Below are 16,058 nucleotides of genomic sequence, written 5' to 3'. Positions count from 1 at the left end.
CATAGGTGCAGGTTAGTTTAACGTCAGGCTTTTAGAAATCACTAGATCCTCTAGGACCCCTTATATGAGCCAATATCTCGCGGCGGCAGGGAAGGTTTCATTTTGGCAAGTCATCAGCACACAACCAAATACTGCAAAATTCTTTTATGACAACTGTGATACCTCCTTCCACCTACCAATTAACAACTCTGTGTAAAATGCCGTGTACACGAAGCGGGGCGCAAGGGAAATAAAAAATGCGCTAACAGGTGGCCCTGGGTTTAGCTTCCATATAACCGCCTTCATGTTGTCTAATCATGATACAAGTGCCCAAAACCAAAAATGCCCAGTATGTAACACCCCACCCCACCAAGAGGGATAATTATGCCCTTATGTTGTGAGCACATAACAGAACCGCTTCCATTGAAGTGACGTGTGCTACACCGAAATATTCGGGATGTGAACATTAAAGTTAACGCTTTCCCTGCACAAATGTTATGTTAGCCTAGCCTTGACAAGAATACCAACCCGGACAACAGTGCAGGGTGGGGAAAAAATGGCAGGAATTGTCTTTATAGACATTTTTATGGAAGCAGCGAAAATTCCTTTATATTTATACCTACCTTCCTACTCTAAAATATGAACTGTACGTACTTCTATTACGCTTTTGTGAGCATTAAAAAAACCGCAGCCATTTCCTGCAGATTCTGCACACGCCTTTTATGTTAGTTTGTTTTGGAGTACACGAATTGTTGCGATAACTGCAGGACATTCAGCTGCTCAGTGGACGCAACACGATGCCGACGATGAGGATGACGACGAACGTACAGTTTGCTCGCATTCTCAGGCAAGCTTGAACGTCAAGCATTGCGCTGCTTCTTTGGCCTGCCCGCTTATGTCCCAGTTAGAATGTTGTACTTAGAAGCCGGAGTGCTCACGCTGAACTCCAGGTTCAAATACCTAGCCGTTAATGCATTCGCAAATTTCTTTGAGTCCCCGCTGGCCAGACCACAGGCTGTTTTCCTCCAGCATGCAAGGTCCTTTTTTGGTATATATTGGTCTCGTCTCCAGCGCCCACAGGTCATTTTTGCCAATTCGTTGCTTACTCCATTAAACACCACCCTCCTTTCCGTACCCGCCTTGCAGTTACCATCCACAGTAGTAAGAATTTTGTTTGATAATATTTTCTGCAAAAACGCTAAGCTTCTCCCGCCTAGCATACTCAATAACATTCTCCTGGCTCACCAGTCCGAATACTCATCCCACGTGGTCATTGCAACTGACGCTTCGAAAAAAGACAAAAAGTTTGGGGTGGGCATTTTCTCTCCGACGTTGAACTGGTCTTCTTCATTGCGATTACTAGATTTTATCCCCATTTTTAATGCAGAATTTCTTGCTCTACTTCTTGCAATCCTGAAACTTGATCCGGCGAATTCTTCCGTGATGTTACTCACCAACACCTTGTCCGTGCGCACGGCTCTCTCCTCAGAAACTACATCCTATTGTGAAAACGTTTTATTCCTGCGTCCTCACTCACGTGCGGGAGATTCGGCTCGTTTGGTTGCCCGGCCACTGTGGGTTAACCCTCAATGAAACCGCTGACATATTAGCTACAACAGCTTTGGCTTTACCGATCGTCGAGATTCTTCCCCCGTTTTCTTGCGTGTTGTTGGCACGTTATCGCTAATACCTGTTTAATTAAGATGCCTCCGACCATGGTCTGAACACTTCTCCTGAGCTTGAACACCTCAGGTACCGCTGGGAGAGAAGTTTATGCCAAACTCGCTTGTGCGAAGTATTGCTAACTTCTTTTCGTTGTGGTGTGCCCCCAATTAATCAGTATTTATGCAGGGCAAATCTGATAACCTCCCCTTTGTGCCACTTTTGCCAAGAAATTGAATCCGAAGAGCATTTCTTTCCTTTTTGCCGCCGATTTTCTAACCATCGGAGAAGGCTGCTGGAGATTCCCCTGCTACGTTTTGGACGGCCTTTAACTGTACCGGTTCTTTTCTCGTTTGGGGGGACTAGGCTGGGCCGATGCCATAGGGACGTGTGCAACGCCATTCACTCCTTCATTTCGGAGACAGGTCGCCTGCAGTGTTAAAAACATTCCGATTAGGCTGACTTTTACTATAGTTTTCCGACTATTCTCTTTGTTGTTTTCTTTTTTCTCGTGTTTTTCTCTCTCACCCATTAACCTAGACCAAATTCTCTCCTCTGCTCCAATCTTTTGCCTCGCATAATTGATTGTAACATAACTCTTCTTGGCCAATCCCGCTAAGTAGGTATGCGCCATTTTTGGGGCCACCACCACCACCACCTACTGCTTGGTTTCGCCTCAACAGGTTTCATTCCTTTGTTACATCACTCCTGCTTGTTTCTAACGTCGCTGCAGTATTCCTGGCCCCGATACGATTACAGCCGCAAGTTCAAGGATGACCCCTTTGTGTCGTCCGCAACCTCTGATCCCTACCTTCGGCCGCTAGTCTCAGCCCAGCAGCATCTAAGCTTCTTGCGACCAAGAGCCGCTCCTGCCATGGCACACGCGCTGGAGCAGATACGACCGACCGAAACAACACATCTGCCAGGAGCGTCTGCTGCAACTGATATTGCTGCTGGAACCTCTGACGACTTTCCTTCACTGATGGAGGTAAACGCCGACCCGTCCACGAAGCGATCTTCCGCCAAGCCAAATACTGGTGTTACGGAGGGAGGGACTGCACCACTGCTGCAAAGCGGGCTTGCGCCGCTGGCAACACCCAGAATTCTGCTTCGACTCCAACTCTCGCGAAAGCACGACTACGATGACGACGACGACGAACCCTGCGGAGAACCTTGCCACAATCCAGCTACAAAGTTGCCATCAAGCCTCGGCAGCATTTCAACATCCTCAGCTGTACCCACGAATACTTTGCAGAAAATGTTTACTGCTTCGGGACAACTAGATACTGAATATGCATATCACCGAGCTACGAACACTGTGTCAGTGTGGGTGACATCTCTAAATGCAGCGGCTAACTTGTGCTCTCTGCAGAAGATAGCTCTTTCTGCTGACACAATTCTTAAATGCAAGCGTACCAGATATTAGGAACTGACATCTACCGTTATGTTCTCACTGGCGTCAATCCCGGGGAGGATCCGGACTACATTCGCAACAACATCAGGTGTGACATGCATGGAGTGCTTCTCGTGCGGTATAAGGGGCCCGGCCGCACCTGCCTCGTGACGATACGGGGCCCGCTGGAGCCCCCGAACAACTTTTTCAATGGTTGTTTCCTCAGGCCCCATCCTTTCCAAGCAGGGATAGTGTACTGCTGCCGTTGGTTTCGCTGTGGCCATATGCCCTCTTCATGTCCATGCCCAGCACTGGATTCGAAGAAGGTAGAAACTACTCCACCTCAAAAGCCAAAGTTTAAGTGTGGTCTTTATCTCTCTGACGACCATGAGAGCAGAGATAAAGGCTGCCCCATCAAGATCACGGCCACGCGTGCGAAGCGCCGGGCATGGCGTGCTCGTTCCTAGTCAGGTTCAACCTCAAAGTTCAGCTATTTCGAATGTTTGGCGAAAGAGGATGAGGATGCAGTGGAGGAGGAAGCTACGAAGCCTCCCTCGCAGCCAACATATCGAGACGCTGTTCGTGGTTTGTGCCGTCGCCGGAAGGCTGTTTCTAAGACACCCTTGTCACCTGCGGAAGATGAGCTTGTGGCCGTTTCCAACAGCTGGCCTTGCTGCATGTTGAAATAAGATACTCAACACGCGAAGGTCTCAATTATTACGCCGGCGGCCGAACTTGCATCAATCGACTGAAGACCCACCTCGTCCTTTCTCCAAAGCTCATCAAAACACCCTGTCTGTGCCTGACCTTCCCTCATAGCCTGCCACCCTTACTCTGACCCACAAGGAGCTTCTCCAGGTTGTGGTGCACCAGCTACAGACACTGGTTTCTGTACTCGCCGCACAACTTCGCTAACCAGTCTGTGAGCACGCCTGAACCACAACATTATATTGTTCAGTGAAACCGTCGGGGTCTCTCGAAAAAATTGAAGATCCATGAAAGGCTACGTCTGGGGAAGCTCCACGAGAAGCCCTAGGAGACGAACTGTCTCCCCGCTTGCCTCAATTTATGGCATACGCTAAGCAGTCCAGTCCTGATCGGTGGTGCAGCTCAAGTGCTACTCCTCCGGGCAAGGCGGCCATTTATGTTCTATCTCGGTTTCCTCAAACTCCTATCCCTCTAAACTCGTGGTGTACAGACTTGCACGAAGTAGTGGTGGTAAAAGTGCAGCTTTAACGTTGTGCGGTCAAACTGGTGTCGTGCTACGTTGCCTTTATACGTGCGCCCTTTTTCGGCACGATTCGCCTCCGACATTACCCGGGCCTTGTTTCCTGCCTTTCATGCTGCGCCAGCGGCAATGCCGATTCTGTTCTCCCTTCGCAGCAGTAGGGGCTTCCGACCAACTCATGATCCCATTTCTGGAATTTAGTTACCAATCACAATGGCTGAATTCTTGGCCGCGATCGATCGAGCTAAACTGCACTACGGACTAGCCTGGGTCCCGATGGGATTACTTTTGAGGTATACAAAAATATTGACGACCCAACTCTCATGATGTTTCTGGACTCCGTAAATCAGGTGTGGCTATCTGGTCAACTCCCTGAATCCTGGCGTCATGCGGATGTGGTTCCGATCTCAAAGCCCGGTAAACCACCGCATGAAAATCGCAACTTGAGGCCAATCGCGTTGACAACTATGCTGTGCAAGCTGTTAGAGAAGATGCTTGCCACACGTCTTCAGTGGTGGCTTGTTACTTTTCAATGGTATCATCCGGCGCAAATTGGTTTCAGTCTTCATCTTGGCACGGAAGATGGGTTGGTATACCTGTCATGTATGGTTTTGGTGGGAGGTCGTTCTGGACGTTTGACGACTGTACTGGCTATGGACATATGCAAGGTGTATGACAACGTTAGTCACCCTGCACTATTACAAATCTGAAGTTGTCTGCGCCTTCAAGACAAAGACTGTGACTTTATCCGGCACTTTCTTCAACACCGGTCTTTTAGATGCAGAGCATCTTATAGCGGCGGCCTGTTATGTTGAGCCCAGACATGCAACCCACTAAAGTTGACGACGGCCGTACCATAAAAATGTGGAGGAAGAAATCCCCATTTTTTTCAAAGGAACAAAGTTAAACCGAGTCACAGAACAGAAGCTCCTAGGTGTTTGGTTTCAAGAACAACTTTTGTGGAATACAGTGAAATGTCGATATAACGAACTTCAGGAGACCGTGGAACATTGCTCGTTATTCTGAAAGGTCGTTATAGTGAAAATCGCAAAATTTAAGAAAGCAAATAGTATTTCAATGCCTAAAACGACCTACGTGTAAAGCAGTGCATCCTTGGAGTCATTTTTCACAAAAAATGCACTAGTGATCATAACAATGCACGTTTATTTAAAGTGGTTGGCGATTTTCATCTAGCGCGAGTAGCACAAGCTTCCTAGCACGAAGGACTCAAACTCTTACACATTCCTGGGGAGTGAATCAGTGGCCGTGCGGTTTTCTCCGGACATGTGCGGAGTTTTTGTATGCTGTCCAGCGCATCCGCAGTCGTCGCGTGCTCGTCGTAGTCTTCGAGTGCTGCTGCGGCACCCTCAGAGGCATCGTTGTTCATGCCATCCTCGCGGCCATCTTCACTTCTTCATCCTGAACGCTCACGGTCTGGGCAATGTCCTCTGTTGTCAGCTCCGCTGATGTCCGTGAAGATCCAGCAAGCCACGTGAGCAGCGGCGGAACGTAGAAAAAGTTGGGGTGAGCGCGAATAGCGCGGCCGCGGCTTTCGGGACGGAGAAGGCTACCCATGCTTCATTTTGCTCTTCTCCTCACCTTTTTTCTCCCTCTTGCATCGGCTGCCGCATTCCGCGGAGCAAGTTGCAAGACGTCCTCTTCTTCGCTGCGCTTTGCTGTGTCGTCTACTAGCACACTGCCCCGGTTGCCGCGATTGTTTAACGGACTTCTAAGAGTCTCCGGCCTTGAAAATATGAGTTCGAAGTACTGAGGTATTGTTAACATGGCACGGAACTAAATAAAACGATCGTTATTTTGAAACTTTTCGCTATTCTGAAGTACGTTGTAGTGAAATAATTTTACATTAAAACTATAAACAGTCCGCGTGGGATTTCTTAAACGCTCGTTAATCTGAAAAGTTCGTTAATGTGGTGTTCGTTGTACCGAGGTTTGACTGTACGCATATTGTTCACCTGTCCTCCGAACTGTCTAAAAGTATAGGTCTCATATATAGAATCGGCCATTGGATACCACTATGTTTGTGTAGTGGGGTGCACCTCATCTTCTAGCAGCGCCACTATGACCTGCATCATCCCACCATCATCATCAGCGGTGCTTGCCCGGTGGCGTCACCAGTGCCACGAGATAGAACAGATGGAACACGACCGAGCGCCTGGGCGGTCGCCTGCTACCGCCACTCCCACTCCAGTTCCGGCCGGGTCTTGCGCACCCCAATAAATGTAGGAGAGCCACATCGCCTCGCCTAGTCCACGGCTCCCTTTCCTACAAGTGGTGACCCGGACGCTCCCTGCAAGTGGTGACCCGAAGGTTCCGCCGAGGTTCTGCATCATCCCACCATCATCATCAGCGGTGCTTGCCCGGTGGCGTCACCAGTGCCACGAGGTAGAACAGATGGAATACGATCGAGCGCCTGGGCGGTCGCCTGCTACCGCCACTCCCACTCCAGTTCCGGCCGGGCCTTGCGCACCCCAATAAATGTAGGAGAGCCACATCGCCTCGCCTAGTCCACGGCTCCCTTTCGTACAAGTGGTGACCCGGACGCTCCCTGCAAGTGGTGACCCGGAGGTTCCGCGCCATATACCCGGCCAGCGGCATACCGACATGGCGACGTGGCGGGACCCGCCGATACCGGTGTTCGACGCACGCCACGTCAGAGGATGGTTCTTCAAGTTCGAGGCTACCCTCTCGCTCAACCACGCCAGTGTACAGCCTCTGAAGCACTCCATCCTCTGGGAGACGCTTCCGCTAGAGCGCCGCTGCGTTCTCGTCCTCCCACCGCCCAGCGCTTCTCCCTACGATAGCCTTCGCGCTGCCGTGCTCGCGCACTACGGCTTCGCGGACGACCTGTTTCGGCCCGCACCAGAGGAGGTACACGCACGCTCTCCGCACACACCGCCGCCGCCCATTGTACCCTCTGCGCCATCGCCTTCGTCCGCGGCAACTAGTATCGGCCACCTAGACGCCACCTCCAGCGCGGCAGCCTGCCCTACACCGACGCCACCGACGACACTGGTAGCAGACGACGTCACGGAAACCCACCAGTCACAGCCCGCCTCGGCCCCTTCTACCGCCTCACGCGAGGGGTTTGGTGAGCTATTTTCCGGTGTTACCACGAAATCCGTTCCAACCTCATCGCCCGCTACGCCACCATCATTCGTCATATGCCTATCTAATTTGACAGACTGCCCTGCTCCACTGCAGTCGCAGCATGACTCACGCGAGACGTACCTCATGGCATTCGAAGCCAACCCAGACGAAGTGAGGTTTCTCATAGTGCCACCGTCAACGCCTAAGCCGAAATCTAAAGGGAGTGAAGCCGCTAACCATGCCAACAACGTTCCGGCTTCCCAACCTTTAGAACAACACACCCAAATCCTTGCTGAAGAGCCCGTTGACAAGGCATCTACGACTACAGCACCGCTGCATGCGTTGCAAGAGCTTTCTCGCGTCCACGACCAGCAAGCGCTCACAAAGCCCGACGCTCCGGCAGCACGCGCCCAGGTAGGCAACGGCTCGATGTCGCCACCAGTTCAGCGTGCTTCCGCCAAGCGGCACCAACATCGCCCTAAGCACCTGTCGCCAAAACAAGCTGCAGCACGAGCACTCATGAGGCGCACTCCACCGAGCCATCAGCGCGGTCCTGCCCACCACTGTTCACACACGCGCTGTCAACGGCGACTGCTGTTTTGGGCCCATCATCGCCATTCCGGGCCTTGGGCGCCTCGAACCCACGCCACGAGGCTGCACCCGAAGCAGTGCTCATAACGTCGCCGTCAAGGCTATAAACCTGCTCGTACTAGCTAGCAGCCGAACACACGCGCGCATTCGTCACAAAGGGCTGCGCGTAGAGCGGCGGTTCTGCAAACATCACCTTGTCGTCCGCGCAGCGGCCGCAACTCCAGTTACTTTTACTTCGGGACTGTTTCACCCTCCGGCAACTTCTCCTACTCTCCACTCTCAGCCAAGGCCACCGGAGGTCCACCCAATCACCGGACGCTCTTTTGGGACCGACAACGACAGCCTAGGGACCTGGAACGCGGACAAACCTGCATAACTGCATGTGCTGTTTATTTATGTACATAGTCTATTGTAAATAATTGTACACACGCAATTTTCATAGCGAGCGTCGCGCTAGGGGGGAGCCGTACAGTGGCGCACACCTCATCTTCTAGCAGCGCCACTATCATCTGCATCAACCCACCATCATCATCAGCGGTGCTTGCCCGGTGGCGTCAGCAGTGCCACGCGCCACGAGACAGAACAGATGGAACACGACCGAGCGCCTGGGCGGTCGCCTGCCACCGCCGCTCCCACTCCAGTTCCGGCCGGGCCTTGCGCACACCAATAAATGTAGGAGAGCCACATCGCCTCACCGAGTCCACGGCTCCGCTTCCTATAGTTCAAACAAAACTAATACAATGCTCTCATTTGTTCGAAACTATGCTACGGGATTTTGGTGTGGGGGACCACAACTAAAACTAATTATAACAGGCTCATTGTATTGCAACAAAGAATTTTGCGCATATATTTAGATTATCGTGGCTGTTACGCAGATTTGTGGACAAATCCTTTATTTACTTAATATTCAAAGCTTCGAGCTGACGAAATCTATTGCATGAAGGTTCTGCATACCATTTATAAGGAAAAGACCCACAATCAAGTTAACAATAAATCTTCTGGCTACTATCTCAGGCATACAATACGCCACACTCCAAAAGTAAGAACAAACTATGGTGAGCAATCTTTCCTGTACCAGTCAACTAAAATATTACATAAATTAGGAGAAAAATTCGACGCCAGTGAACTTACGTTTAAAAAACAGGTAAAAAAATGTTATCTTAGCAAAACGCTCGCAATACTGATATAAAATTAAGGGTTCGAAGTATATGTCTACATGTTGCTCTAAAAATAGAAATTGAAAACAATTACAAACAAAAATATATTAATACGTAATCGTGACATAGTAGTGTAACAGATGCAAGTTCATGCGTACGAATTACTGCGTTTATGTGTACCTTGTGATCCCTTTGTAAATTGGAGACCTATGCTTTCTATAATACATAAAAAATTTAGTAATGACTTTGCTTTGTGCTATTTCTCCATTACGATTGTGCTATCATGCTTAAATTTGTGAACAGACGTGTTGTTATGTACGCTGTAAATCGGGTGGCTGAGGCCTCTGTCAGGCCACGTTCGCCTTTAGTCTCAGCCTCCCTTGTATTTTGCCAAGAAATAAAAAATCAAATCAAATCAAATAAATTAAAAAATCTAATCTAGAAAGAGTAAATGCTGTATCTGCTCAATGAAGGAATGCGAATTGACGTTCACACTTCGGGGGGAAACGCGGTCAGTTCGAGCCCGGGGGGGAAAAGTTACTGAATACGATGTCGCCGTGCAGTACCCAATTCCTCCTTGTCTTTACTGTGCATCAGCGGAACGTTTACAATGATCGAGCTCAATAAAACTTCTTTCTCTACGAGCCCTTATTACGTCCACGCACGTGTGCCTACAACAAGGCAATCGATTACACCATCACTAAAGCCCACAAAAAAAGTTTTGAAGTCGGGCGTTATAATTTTTGCGTATACATAAGTACTTGACATATCCAGGTGTAAACAAAGCAAAAAAATATTTATTTAAAAATCGTCATAAATATTACCTCAATTTCAAATTTGCTCACACTTTCCAGATAACTAAAAATTATACAGCTATTTATTAGGGAGTATTTCGAGTGTGCACAATTCTTCCAATTATTAACCATTCTCAAATATAATTCTGTTTTATGTGATACAGCGACACAAATCGATAACTGTAGATATCTAGTATTTAAAACACTGCCTTAAATATCATTGGCTCTGAAGTGTAATTGGCAAAAGCCCGCGTGAACAGTATCTGTTCAAACTGAAAAATTCTGCACTAAGGGTGTGCCACCTGTTCCACCGCATTGCCGGGATGGTCACGAGGATCCTGAGCAGCTGCTGTATATCATTGGGAGCCAGAACACCGAAACTGGTACAATAGCGCAGTTTTCCAAAGGGGGTTTGTATGATGTAGTGAATGCCAATATATAGGAAAAATTCCATGTAACCTATATGCTCGATTTGGTTGTGTGCAAAAAGTAAACTCAGAATAATAATCATAAAAATTTCAATAGATAATCCGTTAGACGTAATGGATTGCGGATGCTGGTTATACATATTGATACATTCACAATAATTGATTATTAATATTCAAGCATTCTTGTCACGTACCAAAACGCTAATAAGAAAGCTAAATTGTTTGTATCGAAACAATAACGTTGGCCGCAAGTGCGGGCGCTTAAGGCACCTATTGTTCTAACAGTTCAAACGTACACCATACCACAATAAAATACAAGGTAACGCTTACAATACAAAATTATCCAAAACACACAAAAAAACCGTAATATCGCTGTTGATCGCCAAAACTACAACGCGGGTACAAACTCCGATATTCGGAAACTATCGCCCATGTCAAGTGATACTATTAACACTTCTAACAGGAAGAAGGAAAGAGAAAATAAACATTTATTTATAAGCGGAAGTGCTGATGGCAGGCGTATCGCCCGATATACGGCATCCTTTTTCTGCGACTTGCCATCCGGACCGGCTTTAGAAATAATTGCTGGTGTCCAAGGTCAGGATCGGCAAGACAAGCCATCCACTTCTCAAACCACGGGAAGGGGACAGATGGGAGATTTGAAGCTTTTTGCCACTCTCATAACTGTTCGTACTGGGTGCCGGGATTGGTACAGAAATTGCAAGCAGTGGTTACTGAGAATGGAGGAACGACGGCATGTGGGGATTGGAATTTCTCTCTAATCGCCGAAGAGAGATAGCTTGTTGTTTGGTTAGCCAAGGAAGAGGTGGTGAGAATTTTCTCCCCCAAAGCCCATAATGTGCCAGGACGTCTCAGGTAATGACCCGATGTGTGTACGCCCTTGCAGTGGCGTGAGACGTGTCACTAATAAAAAACGAAGTAATGAAATTGCAAAAATGACCTACTTGTGTGTTGTCTGCGAATGAGCGAAAACGAAAACAAATAACAAAGAAAAACTATACGCTAACTAACAAAATTCCATTGTCAACGTTGTAGAGATCAATCACTCGTTTTACTACAAGAGACCACAAAAATATTCAGCGCATCTTCTTGCTTTCCAAAAAATGCAATCGAAACATGAAAATCTTTTACGGTTCCTGCCACGTATGACCTTCTTATTTCTCATTTTTCACCCAGCCTGCAAGCATTTCTCCTCTCCTTTCTCAACAGAATAATGCGAACTAAACATCGCTCACAACCAGTACATTTACGTCCGATTCCCGCGGGCCGCGCATCCTCTGCTGTGACCTTGTGCTTGCATTATTTATACATTACCTAAAAAAAACATCTTTCAGAATATTTTTATGTGTGCCTCTCTTCAATGCCCCTCAAAGGCGTCCTTTTATTTGTTACCGCGGCAGTAGTCCCATGCCTAAAGCACCAAAATAGTGGTGCCATTTTCAGTTAGGTGATGAAGGTTTGCATTGTTTCTTTTTGCTTAAGAACGTTAGAATTTTCAACCAACTAGTTCGCAAATAGCTTGCGCATACATACTATTTCCTTAAGCATTTTTTTACTGTTGCCCGGCCAACTGAATCGCGAAAGAAAGGTCAAGCTTTTCTTGTGTTGGTCGCCAAACAAAAACAGTTTCATATAAAATAATGAAAAGGGACCTTCTCTGTTCGTATTTCTCCTTCACCGTTAAGGGGTAAGGTGTGGCTTGAGAATGTTTCCACAAAACCACACAGCATTTAAAATATCGGCAGCATTTTTGTGGCATATGGTTTGGCCTCACGCGTTCTTGATAATTGGTCCAGAATGGAGCTTGACACCATCTTTCTATGAGGGGCGCATTTTTACACCAAAAGAGGTTGAGTAGTTCACTTCGTCGCGTCGTTTTTTGAATGCCATTTTCAGCTGCCGGCCTGTTAAAAATGATCGCAAAAAACATTCCTGCCTTAACCAACCACATAAGTGCACTTAGTTCAAGATAAGTCTTTTCCAAATAACTAGAACCTGTAGGACTGCTGACGTGTGTGAAGGTCTTGGGGCCGCAACAACGATATATCTTTTTGCAAATCATCAGCACACATCGAAAGAATACTCCATCATTTTATAACAAACTAACGGTGCTACTTGCTTTAACCAAGCAATAAACGATTATGTTTGAAATGACGTAAAAAGGAAGCCCAACGAAAGCGTAAGAAACAAAATGCGCTAGCAGTGTGTCTCAGCATAGGCTTGCATATAACCACCTTCACGTTGCTGAATCATCATAGACAAGCACAAACCAAAAAGGCACGCAAATTAATTCCAAACCAATAAACCATGCATAAACTCATAAAAGAGCAAAGCTTCTGTACTCCCTTAGTTGGCATCAATGCGTAGTTAAACCCGTTCTTCCGATGTTCTAATATGCGCTCCTTTACGGTTTATGCGTTTATGTTTATGTGTTTCTGCTACACTCCGGTCTGCTGGGAGGGTTACGGTTGTACGGTGACGGGCTGCAGTGCTCTAGATTTTGCCGGTGGTGTTTTCGAACGCTGGCAGCTGCAGCAGTTTCACAATTAGTTAGTGACATCGTATGTAAGACCTGGCCAGTATTATTCTATTCTTTGTCTTGATTTTATCAGGTGAACACACAGCTGCAAGGTGCCTTCATGGTGCTCAGTCGTGGCAGGGACCTGAGATGTTGCCGCAGAGGCGAGCGCGAAACACTACACAGCACTCCGTTTACGCTGTCAGTTCGACGCAGGAACTTTCTGAGGCAGAATACAGTGTTTTTGTGCTTTAGCGCCCTTGGCACGACGACTTTGCACCCATGGGTCAAGTAAGTCATGTCCCGCAGCTTGAACCCGGTAGGCTGCTGGGTTGCTAGGAGGTACTATTTCTTGGTCTCGCTTTTCAATAAGGCATTCCACACTGGTTTCTATCCCGATGTTTTGAAACTCGCTCGTGTTGCTCCAATATACAAAGCTGGAGACCCTAATGACTACGGTAATTACAGGCCAATTTCTGTTCTTTGTTGCATTAATACTTTATTTGAAAAGCTAATAGCCCAGCGAGTACGGCAGTTTCTTAATAAAAATGGCATAATTCCACCGCATCAGCATGGGTTTCAAGATACTAAGTCTACTACATCGTCAATAATTTGTGTTTCTGATGTAATTAATGAGGGCCTTAAACACAGTGAATATCAAGTCGATGTTTTTTTGGACATCATAAAAGCATTCGATACCGTTGACCACGACATTTTACTAAGTAAGCTACAACGATATGGGATTAGGGGTGTGGCTCTCGAGTTCTTCAGAAGTTACCTCAGCAGTCGTCAACAAGCAGTAAATATAGACCAACATACCTCTAGCTTAAAAAAATAAACATGGGAGTACCCCAGGGGTCAGTATTAGGGCCTTTACTATTTGCACTGTACATCAACGACCTGCCTGATTGTCTACGTATTGCTTAGGCTGTTATGCACGCCGATGACACCGCAATATTAGTAAGATCGAAATCGTTGTTGGATGCCGAGTGCATTATCAACAACGAAGTAGAAAATGTTCACAAATGGTTTGTGTCTAGTAAACTGACTCTGAAAACCTCTAAAACGAAATATATTTTGTTCAGGTCCCCATATAAAGCCCACAATACTACACCAATCGCAGTACGCATACGCGATACCGAAATTGGTCCTGTTGAGACAATCTCCTATTTGGGTGTGATTCTCGACGAACCGTTTAACTAGAGGCCCCTCATAGACAATCTTAGAAAAAAACTGTCATATGCTTGTTTCATTCAGGCGAAAAGTCGACGCCACTTCGATTTTCAAACAATGAGCACTGTATATTTTTCTATATTTCACTCACACTTGTCATACTGCATTGAAGCATAAGGATTCACTTACAGCACGTATATTGCACCAGTTTTGCGCCTGCAAAAAAGAGCGTTGCGGATAATTAATTCTGTAGCACATTGCTCACCGTCGAAACCATTGTTTATTCACAGTAAGATAATGCCGGTGATATTGCTGCGTGACAACCGTTCAGTAATTTTATTGCATAACATCATTCATAACAACTTGCCTTTCCAGCGATAATGCTTAGGAAATCTAACATAAATAGTCGTTCTGCCTCTCAAGGAAAATATTTAATACTACCTATACACAATGCATACGGCCAGCGGCGATTGCAGTATACTGGTGTGAAGATTTGGAACGAGCTTCCTTGTACAGTCATCTTGTGTTTAAATCAACGTGCTTCTAATGTCACGACGTATTTGAAAGCATATTTTTTATCTTCCTTGCCCTAAAATCACACTCCTTTATGGTACGGAAAGCTGATCATCGTTATGTATTGCGATATCCTTGTAATATTCCCTGTATTTTTCGAATTTTTTTTCTGTAAAATATTTTTTTCAAGTGTTCTCTTGTACTGTAAGGCTTTAACTAGTGATTCCTAACCTTTCTGCTTTACTTTATTTTGTGTGCTGTGCTGTTCGCAAGCTGTCTTTACCTTTATACCTTTTTATATAATTGTTGCACGCTTGTTGCTACTCCCCTATGTCAATTTCTATGTTTTGAATGGGTCCATAACTAGCCTAAGGCTAAGGACGCAGACATTGCTGTTTGCATTTTGTACATGTGAAAGCTGCACAATAATAAACAATAATAAACAATAATAATAATGGTGCAGAAAAACACACCGTCTTTCGCACAGTTTTTATTTTGGTGTTGTACATTTACGCATGACAGGCAGTCGGCATTCTAATGTTTCTGGCCTGATTTGGAGGTACCTGTCGCGTTGGCTTAGTGGATAAGCAAGTGTATATCTCAGTGAAATAACACATTTGATTACAATTCCGGTTTTGGTGGCTGCTTCTCAAATGGTGGCGTAACACAATACCACCCTTCTGTCGAGACATTCACGCTCGTTGAAAAAATCTAGGTGGTCAAAAGTAATCCGCAGCTCTCCACTATGCCACAACACGCAGGTCAGGCCTCGCTTCGGCGTATTAAACCCCACAATATGGGAAGTGGTTCAGCAGGCGATTTGAAGATTAAAGGTCGGATTGGAAACGGCGACAAAGATCCTTCAAATTGAAAAGCAAACATCCCACGATAGTTTGTTACCAACGAATGGCCTTTTTATGCATAGCGGCAAGACCTAGAAGGTTTAATTTTATCCCTTATGTACGTATCGTTTAAGTACTTTATTTTCTTAAACAACGCATTGATGGGGACCGCAACTACATTATCATAGCTGCCGAGGCCTAACTCCCTTGCGTCTGAGTACAAGTCTCAATCTGTATGCCCGTCGAAATGTGGAAGCATAGGTACGCACTGCAGCCAGTTGTGGGGCATTTAGACCTAATTCTGCTTCCCGTCTAGTCGGGGAGAATACCACACTATCTTTTCTCGGGCGTAATTAAGCTTTGACTATTGTTGATAAATCGAAAATACAGCGGAAGTAGTCCACGACCTGGTTGAGGGACCTTTTTTTGCAGAAGACTTTATGGGTTTGTCTTTCGTCGTAGCTTTCGTCATGGCCAATACATCAGCCAGTCATGACGAAAGGCCTGAAAAGAGCCGAAGCCTGTCTGCTCCCGTATGTCTCGGTTTACCGCTACAACTTCCCTTTCCACATGTACCCCTCTCCCAATTATCTCTGGTACTGTGCTCACGACGACCTGCACATGTGGGCACAGCGCCCGAAGTTCCTTCAC

This window comes from Haemaphysalis longicornis, unplaced genomic scaffold (assembly GCF_048455015.1).
Source record: "Haemaphysalis longicornis isolate Haplotype H1 unplaced genomic scaffold, Haemaphysalis longicornis Haplotype H1 scaffold_15, whole genome shotgun sequence".
Taxonomy (NCBI): Eukaryota; Metazoa; Arthropoda; class Arachnida; order Ixodida; family Ixodidae; genus Haemaphysalis; species Haemaphysalis longicornis.
Note: the sequence above shows the minus strand (reverse complement) of the source record.